Here is a 19005-nt window from a genome sequence, read left to right on the forward strand (position 1 = left end):
CAGACAGGCCACCAAAATGTAAGGAGACAAAAAAATAAGCACTGAAGTGTGATAGCCACATTACTTTAAGCAGAATCCACTTACAGGCACACACACACATAAACCTACACACAATGTCTCACACACACACACACACCCAGATATCCAATACTTGCATCACCTTCACAGAAACACACATCCCAGCAGCCTGAATAGTTCTGCAAGAAACCCCACCTAGGAGAGAGCAGCCCTGGGGAACACAGGCAGTCTGCACCTAGAAATCACAGTGGGGTAAGTTTCAAAATACTAACCCCTACAACATCTAGGCAGGCCTGAGGAATCCTGCAGATCTTTTGGATCCTTAGGTATTTCATGGTTTATTCCTGGGTCTCTGCTTGACATTTCTTCAGGCTTGCTCATATCTGCCCTCTCCTAGCTTCATGGGACAATCCTGTGAATCCCAAGAGAAGACAGGCGAGAGTCCACTGCTGACGAACCTCAATGGAGGTTTTCTTCTCTGCCAAGCCTCAGCGATTTGTTGCTAAGCAATGGTGATGTTCATTGTGACACTAGTCAAAGCTTACAATCAGGACCAGTGTCCTGAGAGTAGCCCATGGGCATTTGTGCAGTGGGCTGGACATCTGACTGTCAGAGCTGTCAGCCATCCTAAGTAGAGTAAAATGGTACAGGCAGATCTGGCCTATGATCAGAAAAAAGCTGCCTGTGAAAACCCACTGCAGGACCCTAAAAGTCTTGATTTCATGGGCCCTTCTGGCTGTCTCCTTGTTAAGTTCCTGCTGGAGGAGGAGGCATTTTGACTACTGTGTGGTGGTCACTGGAAACTGCCCTTCTAACTCCATTCCTGAAAGATGATGTATGCAAGAATCAACTACCATTAATTGAAATATAATCTGGTCCATTCTTGTGGCTTCTTTGGGTGACAGAATTACACCTGAGACCCCAGAGGTGAATGTCAGCAAAGAATGGATGGTCTCTTGATCTCACTGTCTCCCTTCATCCTGAGCATTACAAGAGCTCTCTGGGAAAGGCCGGAACCAGGACAAATGCAAGTCCAAAGTGGAATAGTGTTCTCACACCTTGGACTGGCCTCTCACGGGTGCAGATGGGGATGAGAGAGAGTCTTGGATGCCATTTGTGGTGATGGCAAGTATGAGAAGTGTGTCCAATAGTGCTGTTGAGAAGAACTGTGGATTCCCCATGACAGCAAAGAAAAATTAAGGCTCACCTGTGTGAACAAGCTGCCTTGTGCTGGAATCCAAGAAATGTGCAATGATTACTGCCAGAGCATTCAAAAACCTCCTGCAAATTGCAATCAACCTCAGACCCCACAATGAGAAAATGACCCAAAACCTTGAGCACACCCAGCCTAATCAAAGTCTTTTTTGCTTTCTGAAATTCCTGGCATCTAAGTAATGTGTGACATGTCAGTTCCATCGAGCAACAGTGAATGAAATCTCCCCTTCAAAATTAGGAGGCCTTTCAAATGAAATGAAACAGAGACTAGATTACCAGGCAAAAGCCAGTTACGGCTGCCTGCTTCTCATCCTACAGGAATCATGGAGCCCTCTGACAGAAGTGGGAGAAAAAGAGTTTCCTTCTTGGCAGCTGTAATGGGAATTTATGGTTTTAAAAGTATCACAGCTGCCCAGTCATTAAAACGTGACAGTGTTTAGAAGAAAAAAACATGTAATAGATTGACATGAGAGATGTTCTCCATGAACTGGGATAAATTTAGTGTGGAAGTCATTAAGCTGGACCCAGGAAACCCTAGAAATATGGAAGTCCAGAAAAAAAGAGGCAAGTGTAGAGGCCACATCCCTCCCAGCATTAATCCATCCCACTCCCATTTGGCTCTGGGTATGAATGCCCTGGAATTGGCAGTTTGCCAGGATGGCCCAAATTTGCACTCCAAATGTTCGTTGCACTGTAGGGTACATTTACGTGAACACTGGGCCACTTGTGCAATGAAATGAATGTGGAGAATTTGGAAGCACCTTCTTTGTAATCTGTCTTTATTTTCCTTGCAGGTTAAGTTGGGGAAACCCATCCCCCCCACCATATTTTATTTTTCATCCTAATTGACCTTATTGCTGCTCACACTGTATCAGGATAAAACTTCAATACCATCAATGAGTGCCCAATCAAGACATGAAGCACCTGCTTGGCTGGGAACCAAATAATATGTAAATTATTAAATAAATAATTTAAATATATAACAAATAAATAATTTAAATTATTAAATAAATATAAATGGGGCCCTGCAAAAAGACTACTAGGATATCTCCCTGGATTGGATGGAAGACAATGAAACACTGGAAGATGTCTGTCTTTTTGTGTGGTTTGCTTCTCTTCTCTCTAGAAGAATGGCTTTTGTTTCAGGGGAAGGGTATTTGGATGCTGGTGGGTCTCAGCCCTCCTCCCAATTCACTGTGGATTCATAATCCACAGAAAAAATAAAGAAAGCTGAGCCCTGAAACCCAACTAGAGCCACAAAGGCAGGCTACCAGTAAATAGAAAGATTTAAAAAAAGCAGGGCTGAAGTGCATTAGCCACATTCCTTTAACCAGAATCCACTTACAAGCACACACATACACACAAAGACACGTAAACCTACACACAATGCCACACACATCCAAGCAGACATGCAACACTCACATCACTTTCACAGAGACACACAGCCCAGCAGCTTCTGAGACTGCATGGTTCTTACAGGAAGCCTCACCTGGGAGAGAGCAACCCAGGGCAGCACTGATGGACTGTACCTAAAAATCATAGTTGAGCAAGTTTCAAAAAGATTGACCCCTACAACTTCTAGGCAGGCCTGAGGAATCCTGCTGATCTTTTCAGATTCCTAAGGATTTCACAGTTTATTTCTAGGTCTCTGCTTGACATTTATTTAGGTGGGCTCACATTACCCTCTTCTGGGATCATTGGACAATCCTGTGGATCCCACAGAGAAGACAAGGGAGAGTCCACTGCCAATGAATCTCAAGGGAGGAATCCTTCTCTGCCCAGCTGCAGGAACTTGTTGCTTGGCAACAGTGGCATTCATTGTGATGAGAGCCAAAGCTAAAAATCATGCCAGGTATCATGAGAATAGTGCGTGCATATTTGTAAGGCAGGTTGGGGCTCCTGGCTGCCAGAGCTGTCAGCCTGCCTTAGCAGAGGAAAATGGTACAGGTAGAGCTGGCCTGGCATCAGAGAAAAGTCTGCCTGAGGAATCCAAATGTTGGACCCTTAAAGTCTCACCTCAGGAACACTTCTGGAGTCTCCTTGGTCAGGGCCAATGGAGGAGGATGCGTTTCATGTCTGTGAGGTGGTCGCTGGAAACTGATCTTCTAACTCCATTCCTGAAAGAGGCTATGTGCAAAAATCAGGCTAAAGGGTGTTTGGAATATTATCTGGTGTGTTTTTGAGGGTTCTTTGCATGATAGAATCATATCTGAGATCCCAGAGGCAGATATCAGCCAAAGATGGTGGGGCTCTTGACCTCACTGCCTCCCTTCATCTTGAGCTTTGCAGGGGTTCTCTGGGAAAGCAGGAATCTTGACAAACACAAGCCCAATGTGGAACAGTGTTCTCACACCTTGGACTGTCTTTTCCTGGATGCAGAGGAGGTTGAGACAGTGACTCAGAGGCTGTCTGTGGTGATGGCAAGCCTGAAAATGCTGCTAAGTACAGCTGTTGGGAAGCACTGTGGATGAAAGCAAAGATAAATCATGGTTTGACATTGGAATGAGCTGTCTTGTGGTGAATTCAAAGAAATGTGCAATGATTAATGTCAGAGGACTCAAAAACATCCTGCAAAATGTAAACCATCTCAGCCCCTACAACAAGACAGCAACTCCAGTCCTGGAGCACAATCAGCCTACCCAAAGTTTTTCTGTGCTCTGAAATCCATGGCACTAAATAATTTGTGGTGAGAGACACTCACATCCAGTAACAGCCTAATGAAAGCACCCCTCCAAAATGAGAAGGCCATGAAGATAAAATGACACAGGCTAGATGACCAGGCAAAAGCTAGACACGGCTGCCTGCTTCTCATCCTACAGGAATCCTGCAGCCCTATGATAGAAGCGGGAGAACAAGAGTTTCCTTGTGGACATCTGCAACAGCAATTTGTGGTTGTAAAACAATCACAGCCCCTGATTCATTAAAATGTGACAGTGTTTAGAAGGAAACACTCATGCAATGGATTCCCATGAAAGTCATTCTCTGTGAACTGAGAAAAGTTTAGTGTAGAAGTCATGGAACCAGAACCTGAAAACCCTAGACCAATGAGAAGCATGGAATTCAAGAAAAGAAAATGCAAGTATGGAGGCCACATCCCACCTAGGATCAATCAATTCCACTACCATTTGGCTATGACTATGACAGCCCTCAAATAGGGAGTTCACCAGGATGTCCTCAATTTGCACTCCAAATGTCCCTTTCACATTGGAGTACTTCCACCAGAACACCGGGTCATTGTGTGGACTGCTTGTGGAAATAAGGGAATGTGGGATGAAGTTGGAAGCACTTCTTCCATTTGTCATTTGTCTTCAATTTTTTTTGGCAGGTAATTTTGAGGGACCTCATCCACCCCTCACAAGATTGTATATTCATCCTTATCTGACCTTTTTGTGGCTCACACTCTGTCTCCCAGGATAAGAACCCAAGATGAAGGAGGACTGCCCTTCGCAACATGAAGCACCTGCTTAGCTGGTAACCAAATTCTACATAAATTCAAGGGGCACTGTGAACAGGACTGTGAGTGTCTCCCCCTGGGTTGGCTGCAGGACCATGATATGCTGGGAAATATCTGTATTTTGTTTTTTGTTTGTTTGTTTCTTTGTTTTTGGTGTGGTGTGCTCCTCTTCTTTCTAGCAGAGTGGCTTTTTTTTGCAGGGCAAGGTGATTTGGCTGCTGGCGTTTCTCAGCCCTCCTCCTAATTAACTGCGGATTTATGATACAGAGAATAATGAACATGGAGCCCCATAGACCAAGCAGGGAAACACATACAGGCCACCAAAATGTTGGGAGACTCAAAAATAAAAAGCACTGAGGTTCAGTAGCCACATTCTTTGAAGCTGACTCCACTTACAGGCACACACACACACATGCACACATACACACACACAAACAAGCAATGCCATACAAACATGCAGACATCCAACACTTGCAACAATCCCATGGAAACACACAACCCAGCAGATCCTGAAGATGTGTAGTTCTGCAGGAAGCCCCATCTCATATAGAGCAACACAGGGGAACGCAGGTAGACTGTACCTACAAATTACAGTGGGACAACTTTCAGAAAGACACCCCTACAACATCTTGGCAGGACTAAGGAACCCTGCAGATCCTTTAGGATATGTAGGGATTTCACCCTTCACTCCTGGGCTGTGCTTGAGGTTTCTTCAGGCTCTCTCACGACCTCTCTTTCTTGGATGGGATTGTCACATGGATACTACAGAGAAAACAGACGAGAGTCCACAATTGATGCACCACCATGGAGGTCTTCTTTTCTGCCAAGCTGCAGGAACTTTTCACTAGGCAATAGTGACATTCATTGTGATGCTAGCCAGAGCTCACAATCAGGCCATGTGACCTGAGACTAGCGCATATGCATTCATGAGGCAGGCACAGGGCCCAGGCTGTTAGAGCTCTCAGCCTGCCTAAGCAAAGGAAAAAGATACAGGCATAGCTGATCTGATATTGATAAAAATGCTACCTGTGAAAACTAACTGTGGGAGGCTAAAATTCTTGAACTGACAGCCCTTTTGGTCCATCTCTGTGATCAGGTCCTGCTGGGAAGAAAATGTATTTCAAGACTGTGATATGGTCTCTGGAAACAGCTCTTCTAACTCCATTCCTGAAAGAGTCTTTGTGCCAGAATCAGGTCCCATGGGAATTGGAATAGACCCTTGTGTGTCACTGAGGGTTCTTGGGGTGATAGAATCATACCTGAGATACCAGAGGTGGGTGTCAGTGAAAGATGGCCAGGCTCTTGACCTTACTGCCTCCCTTCATCCTGGGACTCACAGGGGTTCTTTGTGTGATAGAGGTATACCTGAGAGCCCAAAGGAAGTTGTCAGTGAAAGATGGCTGAGATGTTGACCTGACTGACTCTCTTCATCCTGGGCCTTGCAGGGGTTCTCTGGGAAAGGCAGAAACTTTGACAAAGGCAAGTCCAAGGTGGAGCCATGTTGTCACACTTCAAACTGGCCTCCCACAGGTGCAGATGAGGTTGAAACAGTGTCTCCAAAGGTGTATGTTGTGATGGCAAGTCTTAAAATGGTGTCTAGCAGTGTTGAGGGTACTGTGGATTCCCCAAGAAAGCAAAGAAAAATCAAGGCTGACCTGAGAGAATGAGCTACCTTTTGCTGGAGTCCAAGCAATGTTCAATGTTTCCAGTCAGAGGACCCAAAATTCTCCTGCGAAGGGCAAGCAACCTCAGCCCCCACAATGAGACAACGACCCAAAAACTGGAGGACAGCCAGCCTACCCAAAATCTCTTTTGCTGTCTGAAATCCCTGGCAGCTATATAATCTGTTTTGAGAGGCAGTCCCATCTGGCAACAACCCAATGAAAGAGATATTCCACTATGAATAGGCCATGCAGATTAAATGAAACAGAAACAAGATTATCAGGCAAAAGCCAGACACAGCTGCCTGTTTCTTATCCTACAGGAATCATGGAGCCCTGTGATAAAATTGGGAGAATAAGAGTTTTCTTGTTGGCAGCTCTAACAAGAATTTATGATTCTAAAGTATCAGTGCTATCCAGTCATTATAATGTGGGTGTTTAGAAGGAAACACTCACACAATGGATTACTTTGAGGGTTGTTTTCCATGAACTGGGAAAGGTTTTGTGTGGAAGTTGTTGAGCCAGACCCAAAAAACCCTAGGCTGATGAGTAACATGGAACACAGGAAAAGAAGAGACAAGTTTGGAGGGTATCATGTGAACAAGTCCCCAGTATTTCAATGCAGGTTCTTTTCTATTTTCCCTAAATGTCAGCTGCTCTGAGAAGTAAAGAGAAAGAGTACAAAGAGATGGATTTTACAGCTAGGCTACCAAGGGTGACATCGCATATTGGTAGATTCCGTAATGCCCAAGTGAGCCTCAAAACCAGTAAGTTTCTATTAGGGATTTTAGAAGGGGAGGGAGTGTGCCAACAGGGGGTAATTCGGAAAGATCACATGCTTCAAAGGGCAATAAAATATCACAAGGCCAAGGTAAAAATTTGAATTACTGATGAGGGTCTGTGTCCTGCTGTGCATGCATTGTCTTGATAAACATCTCAAGAGGAAACAAGTTTAAGAGCAGATAGCTGATCTGACTAGAATTTACCAGGCAATTTCCCAATCTTAGTAAGCCTGAGGGCACTGCAGGAGACCAGGGTGTATTTCAGTCCTATCTCAACTACATAATACAGATGCTCCCATAGCAGCCGTCTATAGAACTATCCCCAGAAATGCATTCATTCCCCAGGGTTACTCCATGTTGGGAAAAGGATTCAGCAACATTTCTTCTACTTGCACATCTGTCTATAGGCTTTCTGTGAAAAGAAAAATATGGATATATTCTGCCTGACCCCACAGTCAGTCAGACCTTATGGTAATCTTCACTTTTTCCCTGAATGCCACTGTTATTCTGTTCTTTTTCAGGTACACCTATTTCATATTGTTTAAACACCCATGTTTTACAATCAGATTTCATATTATTCAAACACACATTTTACAAACATTTTGTACAGTTAACACAAAAATCACAGGGTCCTGAGGTGACATACATCCTCAGCTCACAAAGATAACATGATTAAGAGATTAAAGAGGCACAAGAAATTATAATAGTATTATTTGGGGAAGTGATAAATGCCCATGAAGTCTTCACAATTTATGTTCAGAGATTGCAGTAAAGACATGTGTAAGAAATTATAAAAGTATTAATTTTGGGAACTGATAAATGTCTATGAAATCTTCACAATTTATATTCTTCTGCCATGGCTTCAGCCGCTCCCTCCATTCCAGATTTCTGACTTCCCACAACATCTCTCCCTTTCTTTTTATATAAATATGCCATGGGAAGGAAGTCGTTCATTTTCTCGATTTTGATCCAGGATTCTTCAACTTGTCCAGCACACTAAAAACCAGCTGACTAAGCAGAGAAATGTAGTTCCAAAATTTACTACAGTGGAGCCCCCAATAGACTTAATCCAGTCATGGGGGTTAGTCCAAAAGGATTTTCTGTCACCTGATATAATGCCTCAGCTCCAGGCACAATGGATAAATGAGCTTGAGAGGCTTCAAAAATGTGTTTTTTTTTAATGCAGTTATGTCCAATGATAAATTATCTTCCCCACCCAGAAGCCATCCTTTGACCATTTCCCATGAATGATCAGTCTCTTTGTAGGAATATGGTGTGATAAAGAAATCAGAAGCATTCCAATCACAGTACATTTGCATGTGATGTCAGAGACTCACTACCCAAACTCCAAGCCAAATAACAGTCTTAAATGGTTAATTTGATTAACCAGTTTTTGATCAATGCCTTGTTGAGAATTCCACATTTGGGTGGAATTGGCTTGCCAATTATTAACAAAATGAGCCATTTGAATAGATAGATGTAATGCCATTCTAGCACTGATGGCCATTGCAATGACTTTAATTAGGCCCATGATCACAGTGATTAAAGTGAAAAAAATCTCTTATATCTTTTGAGAATTCGCTTTAACACTTCATTAATTAAATGAACTGAGGGAGAGGATTCTCATGGTCTGGACAAAGTTGCTGGAATCCCTATTCATTCTGGATTTTGAATCAACATTACAATTTTTCTGGAGTCCAAACGGGAGTTAATACAAGTGTATAGATGACAAATAATGCATTGGACAGATTGACTGTTCATCCAAATTTTGATATTTCCCACTAACAGCATGTAAAGGGGCTTAACACAACTCTGTATAGAAAGAGTCAGGTTGGAGGTAAGCAAAGCAGAATTTCTGAATCTACATTGATACTGAGGGAGAGGGACGGTAGTGGGACAACAGACAGAAAAGTTTCCCCTTCCATACTTGTAGTCTAGACATGGCAAAAGCCAATTTCCAAAGTTCTTTGTGTTCTGGGCTCAGGAAACAGAATATCATATGACACCTCAGGACAGGTAATGCGTTTATCTTCCCATTTTAAGGGAAAGAATGAGCTGAACCTCCTATGCAAAGTAGAAGGATGATTCTCATTCTCCCTATAAGAAATAAAACAAGTAGCCTCCAGGCATTCCCTTCTGCCAGAGGAGCAATTGTTTTTTAAATAGGCCTTTGGTGTCTAGTCTATTACTAAACCATATGAGTCATTTTTTAATATCACTGCATGTGAGTTAACACAATCTTCCCAAATTAAAGTTTTAGTTGGGTTCTCAAAATGTTTAGGGCATTGCTTTCCTGCAAGTTTATATTGAAAGTATGGGGTATCTCCTATAACTCCCCCTTTCATTTCTCTTAAAGGAGAAAGGGAGAGGCCAGAGACAAAATATCCAGATTTCTCTGTAGCTAATCTCTCCAGAAGACAAGCAGCCCAGACTTGAGTTTCAGGATGGATACAATCAGGTGCAAGTCTGAGATACAGAGGTGGGTGTTTATAACCTATAGTAACATTAGATGCAGCACCTTCTTTCCTGGTTGAGTGGGGCAATGGTCATCTGTAGCTCCATGCATCTACACACTATTGTTAGTATAGATTTCTGCAAGAGCATCCATCCAGGTGTGAGGTTGAATGAGAGGAGGAAAAGGCACATAAGCCCAATAAGAATCATTTTGTGTACCAGGTAATTCAGTGTGAAAGGGAACTGGTGAGACAGAAAGTTTAATGAGGATAATCTTTTTTTTTAAGTTAATTTATTTTATTTTTTTTATTTTTTTATTTTATTTTATTTTATTATTATTATACTTTCAGTTTTAGGCTACATGTACACAATATGCAGGTTAGTTACATATGTATACATGTGCCATGCTGGTGTGCTGCACCCATTAACTCATCATTTAGCATTAGGTATATCTCCTAAAGCTATCCCTCCCACTGAGGATAATCTTTAAATAAATCTATTGTGAGGAGATCCAGTGCTGAAGGAGGAAGAGGAGAACAGAGGGATGTTATTTTCAGGCTATTAGAAATGGTGAGATTTTTATTTTTGTAAGGAGAAAAGGAAAGGTACTTAGGAGAAGTGGGATTAGTTAGAGGGGTCTCTGTTGTCATTAGGGAGATTTGAACCAGACCCATTTTGATTTGGTGTGCCAGCTACTGAGGAGTCTGCACAGATCTTACCATGTCTGAGGGTGGTCTCTGACACAGACGTCTTTTCCCTGTGGTTTTCATTGTCAGTATTCACACGAAGTTTAAGTCTCCCAGGGGGCAACCAGACAGGGGATTGATGATCTCCTGGTGAAATGCAAGCATATCCTCTCCTCCACGTTATAATTGTGACAGGTTCCCAGGTATTGGTTTGGGGGTTTTTCCATAATACCTGCTTGCTTTCATTTAGGGTGAATTTTTTGCCTGTACAATGGCGTTTAGCTGCAGTTAGATTATTGTCCTTAGAAAAGTTTAAAAATTTAAAGTAAACAATGCTAAATGTAACTGCGAGTTGGGGGGTAGTTAAATTATGTTTTTGTAGTTCAGACTGTTTGGAGAATTGAGTTTTTAAGGTGCAATTGGCCTGTTTCACCACAGCCTGTCCCTGAGGATTGTAAGGGATTCTGGTAATATGCAAAATTCCCCATTGTTGTATAACTAAATCAACAGCCTTACTAACATACCCAGAGGTGTTGTCTGTCTTTATTTGATATGGAATCCCCATAACTGCAAAGCAAGAAAACAGATGTTTTTTAACATGGGCCATGCCTTCCCTGGTTTGGCAAGTAACCCAGACAAAACCTGAGAAGGTATCTACAGAAGCATGCACCACGAAAGTCTTCCAAAGGAGTTAATATGAGTCACATCCATTTGCCATAAATAGGAATTTAGCCTCTGGGATTAATGCCAGGTTCCTGATTTGGAAGTACAAAAAGCTGGCACTGAGGACAGCTGTGAACAATAAGCTTAGTCTCTTTCCAGTTGAGAACAAATTTATCTCTTAATCCAGCAGCATTGACATAAGTGAGATTACAGAACTCTTGAGTTTCTGGGGTTACAAAAGAGACCAGTCAACTTTATAGTTACCAGCAGACATGGGTCCTGTAAAGTGGTATGAGATGTAATATATGTAATATATAAAAGGTGTTTGCACTGGTGAACCACCTGTTATAACCTTGAAAATAAAGAAGCCAATTCAGAATTATCAATATGGTTGATAGTAGTGGTTTCTATATTTTTAGTGTCATGCACAACAAAAGCAGAATCAGAGACAATATTTCAAATTTTGGTGAAATCCTGTAAGGCAGTAACTACAGCAGCTAACGCTGCCTTTTGAGTAGAGGTATAAAGGGTAGAAACAAGCTTGTCTGTAGGACATGTATAACCAGCATTTCCATTACTGGAGCCATCAGTGAACACTGTAATGGCCTCAGGAATGGGCTGATCTTTGGACAATCAAGGGACCATCCAAGAAGTCATTTTTATAAAATCAAACATTTTGTATTTAGGATAATGATTGTCAATAATGCTGATAAAATCAGCCAAGTGAATTTGCCACACTATGGAAGGTTGAAAAGCCACTTGAACTTCAAGCCAATTTAAAGGAACTACAATTAAATTTGGATCAAATCCAGAAATTTTGAGTATTCTATACCATGCTTGTACAATTAAGATGGCCATTTGGTCCAGATGAACAGAGAAAGTTTTTGACACAGAATGAGGAAGAAAACACCACTCCACTAAATCATTATGTTGAACTATTAGCCCAGTAGGGGAGTGTAATGGAGCAAAAACCAAAAACTGCAAAGGCTGAGACAGCTGTACTCTAGATAACTGAACAGTATGGATTCTTTATTCCATGAATTTCAGTTTTAGTAAAGCCCCAGGGGTCAAAGTCCTGGGAGTGTGGAGATCAGAATCTCCCCACATTGTAGAAAACAAATTAGACAGGGCATATGTTGGAATGCCTAAAGTAGGTCTTAAATAATTAATGTTATCCAAAATTTTTTGGAAGTCATTTAAAGTTTTCAAACAATCTCTCCAAATCTGAACCTTTTGAGATTGAATGTATTGTTTATTGGCCACCCTTCCTAAATATTGAACGGGAGTTCTCTGTTGAATTTTATCCTGAGCAATGTGTAATCCAGCCTCTGTGACTTGGTGGCTTAAAATTTGATGTCAATTAATTATTTATCAGTGGGTGCAGCAATTAAAATATCATCAATATAATGAAGAATATAGGCCTAGGGAAATAGGACTTGAACTGGTTAAAGCACCGGTCCAACATAATGTCAGATTGTAGGGCTATTCAGCATTCCCTGGGGAAGAACTTTCCATTGATAATGAGCTGCAGGTTCCTGATTATTGATAGGTGGTACAGTAAAACCAAATTTTTTGCAATTTGATTTATGTAAAGCAATAGGAAAAAAACAATCTTTAAGATCAATAACTATCAGAGGCCAATTTTTAGGTATTAAAGCAGGGGCAGGTAGGCTGGGTTGGATGGCTCCCGTAGGTTTAATTACTGCATTAATGGCTGTTAAACTGGTTGCTATCCACCACTTGCCTGATTTCTTTTTCACTAGAAACACAGGAAAGTTCCAAGGAGAGAGAGAAGGTTCCACATTTCCAAGTTGTATCTGTTCAAAAACCAAGTAGTTAAAGCCTCCAGTTTTTCTTTAGAGAGCTGTCACTGTTCAATCCAAACAGATGTGTCAGATTTCCATTGTAAAGGGATAGGATCAGAAGACATGGCAGAGCTAACCATTGAAAAGTATATCCTAAACCAGCACTGTTCTCTTTTACAGTAACTAGGAGGGGTTCAGTAATCCTTTCATGTTTTGGACCAAGACTGAGTCCTGGAACAAACTCCATGTTTTCCATTATATGTTGACTGGAAGCACTATAACAGTTATGTGGAATATTAATTTCAGCCCCCGCATTGTGCCAGCAAATCTTTACCCCAAAGATTAATAGGGATTGGTGTGATATAAGGCTGAATTGTACCATTTTGACCATAAGAGCCAGTGCAAGGCAAGATAAATTTGCTCTGGTAAACTCCATCAGCTTTTCCAACACCTACTAGTCCCATGTTAGTGAGATGTTTAAGCCAGGAGGAAGGCCATAAATTAGAGAAAATAATAGAAACATCAAACCCAACATCTACTAGGCCCTCCAACTTTTTTCCTTGAATGTGTATGATGCAGGTGGGCCACTGTTTAGAGATTACTTTAATCAAATAAGCACCCTTTTCACCACCAGAGCCCATCCCAGGGCCATGTGTCTCATCTCCTTTGTTTAAAACAGCATTAGGCAGTAAAACAATTGAGCAATTGACTCACCAGCCAGAAGGGAAACAGGAACTTTGGCTAACAGTATGAGTTTAATCTCCTCTAGGGAATCAGAATTAGTCAGACCAGTATGAACGGTGATTCTTTTAGCAGAGGTGAATGCCCTATACCAGGCCAACTAAACCTTGAGGTAAAGGGCCAGTGACCCCCATGGAGACAATTAAGGGCAAATAATTAGATAGTAAGTTTAGAGAAATAGTACAGAGATTGATCACCCTGTCCCCTATTGTGGAATTGGGCAAGCATTGTACTGAGACAGAAGAAGAGCCTGGGACCCATCTGGCTTGTCTGTAGGTAAATTTGTTTGTGCTGGTGGCTGTGTTGGGAACACTTGAAGTGGAAATGCAATGTTGGTTTGAATCTGAGGTGTCCCATTTGATATTGGGGTCTGGGATTGGCCCCACTTCCCTGGTTCTGTGGCAGGAGGTTTCCATCTATATCATACCTAGAGTAGCAAGTACTTGCCCAATGTTTACCTTTGTGAAAACATGGGCAAACAGTAGCAGCAGCATTTGGCCATGTTTGTTGAGCTGGCTTAGCTGCTCAACAGTTTTTAACAGTGAAATTTTTTCGAGTATGACTAAGTTGACTGCAATTATAGCAGACTCCAAGAAAAGGATCAGTGGAGCCAGTTTGATTGCTGTCCTTCATGGCCTGTGGCCACAGAATAACTTTGTGTGTCTCTGATCCATTGCTTTCACAAGCTTTAATATGTACAGGCAACAACTCTTGGCCAGGTAAATTTTGTCACTGGATGGAATGCATGGCCATTTTACACTTATGTTTTGCATTCTCAAAAGCTAGCACACGAAGGAGAATAACTTGAGTGCACTCATCAGAGACATATTTTTCAACAGCATCTTGTAATTAAGCTGAAAAATCAGGATATAATTTAGTGTGACCTTGTTTAACAGTAGTAAAAGAAACAGGAGCTTGGCCTGGGGCAAATAATTTATACCAAGCCCTCATACACACCATTGTTACTTGTTCTGTGGTAAGAGCATCAAAGCCTAATTGAGCATAAGTATTAGAAAAAATATCAGAGCCTGTGAGCTGAGCCTGAGTAATTAGAATGCCATCAGCCCAGTTTAGCTAAGCCTGTAGATGGGCCTCCTAAGACCATCAGTTACGGAATTCTAAATGCTGAGATGCGGTTAGAACAGCTTTTGCCAATCAGTCCCAGTCTAAAAGAAGCAAAACGACCTCAGTACAGAAACTTTGCAATACCATTTTAACATAAGGAGAAGTAGGACCATACTGAGTATAAGAATCTTTAAATTATTTTAAAATGTAAGATTGGGCGTTGCATAACGACACATTTCTATGCCTTCGGTGGTAGGAGGTTCTAGCGTGACCAGATCAGCTGATGCATCTAATCCACTTGTTTCTTTGTTTTGGCATAATTAACGTTGCATTGCAGTTTCAAGAAGAAGCATCTGAGACAGAACCAGCATAGACGTAATAGAAAATCATGTGTAGATAAGGGAACTGAGGGTGAGGGTGTTTAACCGGTATGGGAGTGTGAGAAATGGACATTGTGGGAGCAGAAGAGGCAGAAGTATACTGGTGATTACTGGCCTCCATGTGTGAAGAAGAGTACAGAGAAGCAGTCTTACTGGATGGAAGTGAATGGTTGAGGAATGAAAACAACAGAAGGGTGAGGGGCTACAGTGGATGTGGGAGGACCTGAAGAATTATAGATAAATTGTAGTTTTTGGTCCTGGAGCCATTAGGTGTCTCTGGAGCCAAAGGCTGCAAATGTTTGAAGATGGAAGAATTAGTATATATATGGTCCAGGGCTGTCTGAGTTGGGGCCGTAGGAGCTACAAGTACTGGCTTTTCATGAAAATAAGTAAGATCATCAGGTGGTGGCATTAAGCCAAAGTCACAGCAGTTAGATATTGAATTCTCAACATCATAAGGTGGGGGAGGAGTAGGAAAAAGGGGAGGCTGATCAGATAATGGAGGCTATGCTGCAGAGGAAAGCTGAGGAAGAGGTAAAGGGTCACCAGATTCAGAAAATTGTGGTAACTGTAGGAGGTCATGGGATTGGCATGTCATTAGGATGGCATGTACCAAGGCCCGATCACCCCAAACAGTGATGAGAACATAATTTCTTGTTGAAACCAGAGCCCAGAATGTTGCAACATGATCCCATAGTTATGTATCTAAGGTTCCTTTTTCAGGAAACCAAGGGCAGTGTTCTTCCACCACCTTGAATAGAGTGATCATATTTTCCATGGGCACTCAAACACTTCAACGTTTTAACAGGTCTACATCTAAGGTTCCTTTTTCAGGAAACCAAGGTCAATGTTTTTTCACTGCCCTGAATAGAGTGACCATATTTTCTATGGGCACTCAAACCCTTTCCTGATTTAGCCAGAGTTTAATATAGAAGAAGTAAGTATAATGTTTAGATGCCTTGTGACTCATAATTAACCCAGACAATACACAGGCAGACTCACCAGCCATCAGGGAGCAGAAAAAGTATTTCTCTGGCCTGAACTGATGAACATTTCTCCACAGCTACCAAAGAGAATAGGGTTCCAACATGCACTTAGGAGAAAGAAAAACCACGTTGGCATGCCAGATATCAGGGGAACTAGCCCCCGATATTTCAATGTTGCTTCTTTCTATTTTCCCTAAGTGTTGGCCAGTCTGAGAAATAAAGAGAAAGAGTACAAAGAGAGGAATTTTACAGCTGGGCCACTGGGGGTAACATCACACATTGACATGTTCCATGATGCCCACCTGAGCTTCAAAACCAGTAAGTTTTTATTAGGGATTTTAGAAGGGGAGGCAGTATACCAACAGGGAGTAAGTCACAAAGATCACATGCTTCAAATGGCAATAAAATATCACAAGGCCAAGGCAAAAATTAGAATTACTGTTGAGGGTTTATGTCCTGTGGTGTGTACATTGTCTTGATAAATATCTTAGCAGGAAACAGGGTTTGAGAGCAGACAACTGGTCTGACTAGAATTTATCAGGGTGGAATTTCCCAATCCTAGTAAGCCTGAGGGCACTGCAGGAGACCAGGGCGTATGCCAGTCCTATCTCAACCGCATAAGACAGACATTCTCAGAGTGGCCATCTATAGACTTACCCCTGAGAATGCATTCCTTCCTCAGGCTTACCCCATGCTGGGAAAAGAATTCAGGGACATTTCTCCTACTTGCACATCTGTCTATAGTCTTTCTGTGAGAAGAGAAATATGGCTGTATTCTGCTTGACCCCACAGGCAGAGAGACCTTAGGGTTGTCTTTGCTTTTTCCCCGAAAATCACTGTTATTCTGTTATTTTTCAGTATACACTGATTTTGCATTGTTCAAACACCCATGTTTTACAATCAGATATCATATTGCTCATAGACATGTCTTACAAACAATTTGTACAGTTAACACAATCAACACAGGTTCCTGAGGTGACATTCATCCCAAGCTTACAAAGATAATGTTATTAAGAGATTAAAGTGAAGACAGGCATAAGACATTTTAAGAGTATTAATTAGGAAAGTGATGAACTTCCATGAAATCTTTACAATTTATGTTCAGAGATTGCCATAAAGACAGGCATAAGAAATTATGGAAGTATGAATTTTGGGAACTGATAAATGTCTTTGAAATCTTTGCAACTTATGTTCTGCCATGGCTTCAGCCAGCACTTCCATTCAGGGTCCCTGACTTCCCACAACAGGAGGGCACATTCAACCCAGCCTCAATCCATTCCATTCCCACTTGGCTCCAGGTATAAAACCCCTCAAATTATGAGTCTGGCAGGATGGCCCAAATTTGCATTACAAATATTTCTTCCAGACTGGAGTACTCCCACCTGAACAAGGGGCCATTGTGTGGACTGCTTGTGCAATTAAGATGATGTGGGGATGGAGTTGGAAGCACCTTCTGTGTCATCAGTCTTCATTGTTTTTTGCAGGTGAAGTTGTGGGACCCCATTCACCCCACTCCAGATTGTATTCTCACCCTTATCTGACCTTATTGCTGCTCAAACTCTCTGTCCCTGAAAGAAATCCCAAGACAATGAAGGGGTGCCCCCTCATGATGTTATGCACATGCTCAGCTAGGAACTGAATTTCTGGTAAATTCAAAAGGCTCTTTGGGAAGACTTCCAGTGTTTCTCACTGGGTTGGCCACAGAACAATAAAACACTGGGAGATGTCTGTTCTTGGATGTGGTTTGCTTCTCCTCTTTCTAGAAAAGTGGGACTTTTTTTCCTGGGGGAGGTGATGTGGACACTGGTGGGTCAAGGAAGTGTCCACATTCACTGTGGATTCATGTTCTACTGAAAAATTAAAGACCAAGTAGCCTCGTAGCCCAAACAGTGCCACACAGACAGGCCACCTAAAGATAGGGAGACTCAAACAAACAAACAAAAAGAAGCACTGCAGTGCCTTACCACATTTATTTAAGCAGACTCCAATTAAAGGTGTACACACGCACACACACAAATACACAAAGACACAATGGCACAAAGCCACACCTACACACAGACATCCAAGACTCACAGCCCTCCCACATAAACACACAGACCAGCATCTTCTGAGGTTGTGTTTTCCAAAGGAAGCCACACCTGGGAGAGAGCAATTCTGGGGAACACAGGCAGGCTGCACCTAGAAATCACAGTGGGGTAAGTTTCCAAAAACTCACATCTACAACACCCATGCAGGCCTGAGTCATCCTACAGATAGTTTTGTAACCTTAGGGATTTTATGGTTTATTCCTGGGGCTCTACTTGACATTTCTTCAGGCTGGCTCATATCTGCCCTGTCCTAGGATCATAGAACTATCCCATGGATCCCACAGAGAAGACAGGTGAGAATCCATGGCTGATGTACCTCCATGGAGGTCTCCTTCTCTGCCAAGCTGAAGGGACTTCTTGCCAGGCAATGGTGACATTCACTATGATGCTAGCCAGAGTTCAGAATAAGGACTTGGGCCCTGAGACTGGCACACGTGCAATCATAAGGCAGGTTGGTTGCCCAGCTGTCAGAGTTGTCAGCCTGCCTAAGCAGAGAAAAATGGTACAGGCAGAGCTGGCCTGGTGTTGGGAAAAATGCTGCCTGTGAAAAACCTCTGTCGGATCCTAAAAGTCTTGACCTCAGGGCCCCTATGGGCCATCTCCATGGTCAAGTCCCATTGAAGGAGAAGGTGTTTGAGACTGTGAGGTGGACTCTGGAATCTGCTTTTCTGACTCCATTACCGAAAGTGGCTTTCTGTAAGAATTGGGTCCCCTGGGAATTAGAATTTGGTCTGGTGCATTGTTGAGAGTTCTTTGCTGATAGAATCCTACCTGAGAACCCAGAGGTGGGTGTCAGCAAAATATGGCCAGGCTCTTGACCTCACTATGCTCCTTCATCCTGGACCTCACAGGGGTCTCTGCAAAGGCAATAACCACCAAAAAGGCAAGTCCAAGGTGGAGCAGTGTTCTAACACCTTGGGCTGGCCTCTCACACATGCACGTGAGATATAGACTTTGTCCCAGAGGCCATCTGTGTGATGGCAACCTGAAAAGTGTGTCCCATAGTGC

At 42.3% G+C, this 19005-nt stretch overlaps 1 long non-coding RNA gene across 1 annotated transcript in view; it reads right to left on the minus strand.

Moving 5' to 3' along the window:
• Positions 1-2850: 2850 nt before the first annotated feature.
• The window catches only part of LOC129053397 (uncharacterized), a 76640-nt gene continuing 60485 nt past the window's right edge, over positions 2851-19005 (minus strand). The window contains exon 5 of the long non-coding RNA XR_008518279.1: positions 2851-3694. This is a non-coding gene — a long non-coding RNA (uncharacterized LOC129053397). The remainder of the gene's footprint in view (positions 3695-19005) is intronic.

The sequence above is a fragment of the Pongo abelii genome, chromosome Y (assembly GCF_028885655.2).
Source record: "Pongo abelii isolate AG06213 chromosome Y, NHGRI_mPonAbe1-v2.0_pri, whole genome shotgun sequence".
Taxonomy (NCBI): domain Eukaryota; kingdom Metazoa; phylum Chordata; class Mammalia; order Primates; family Hominidae; genus Pongo; species Pongo abelii.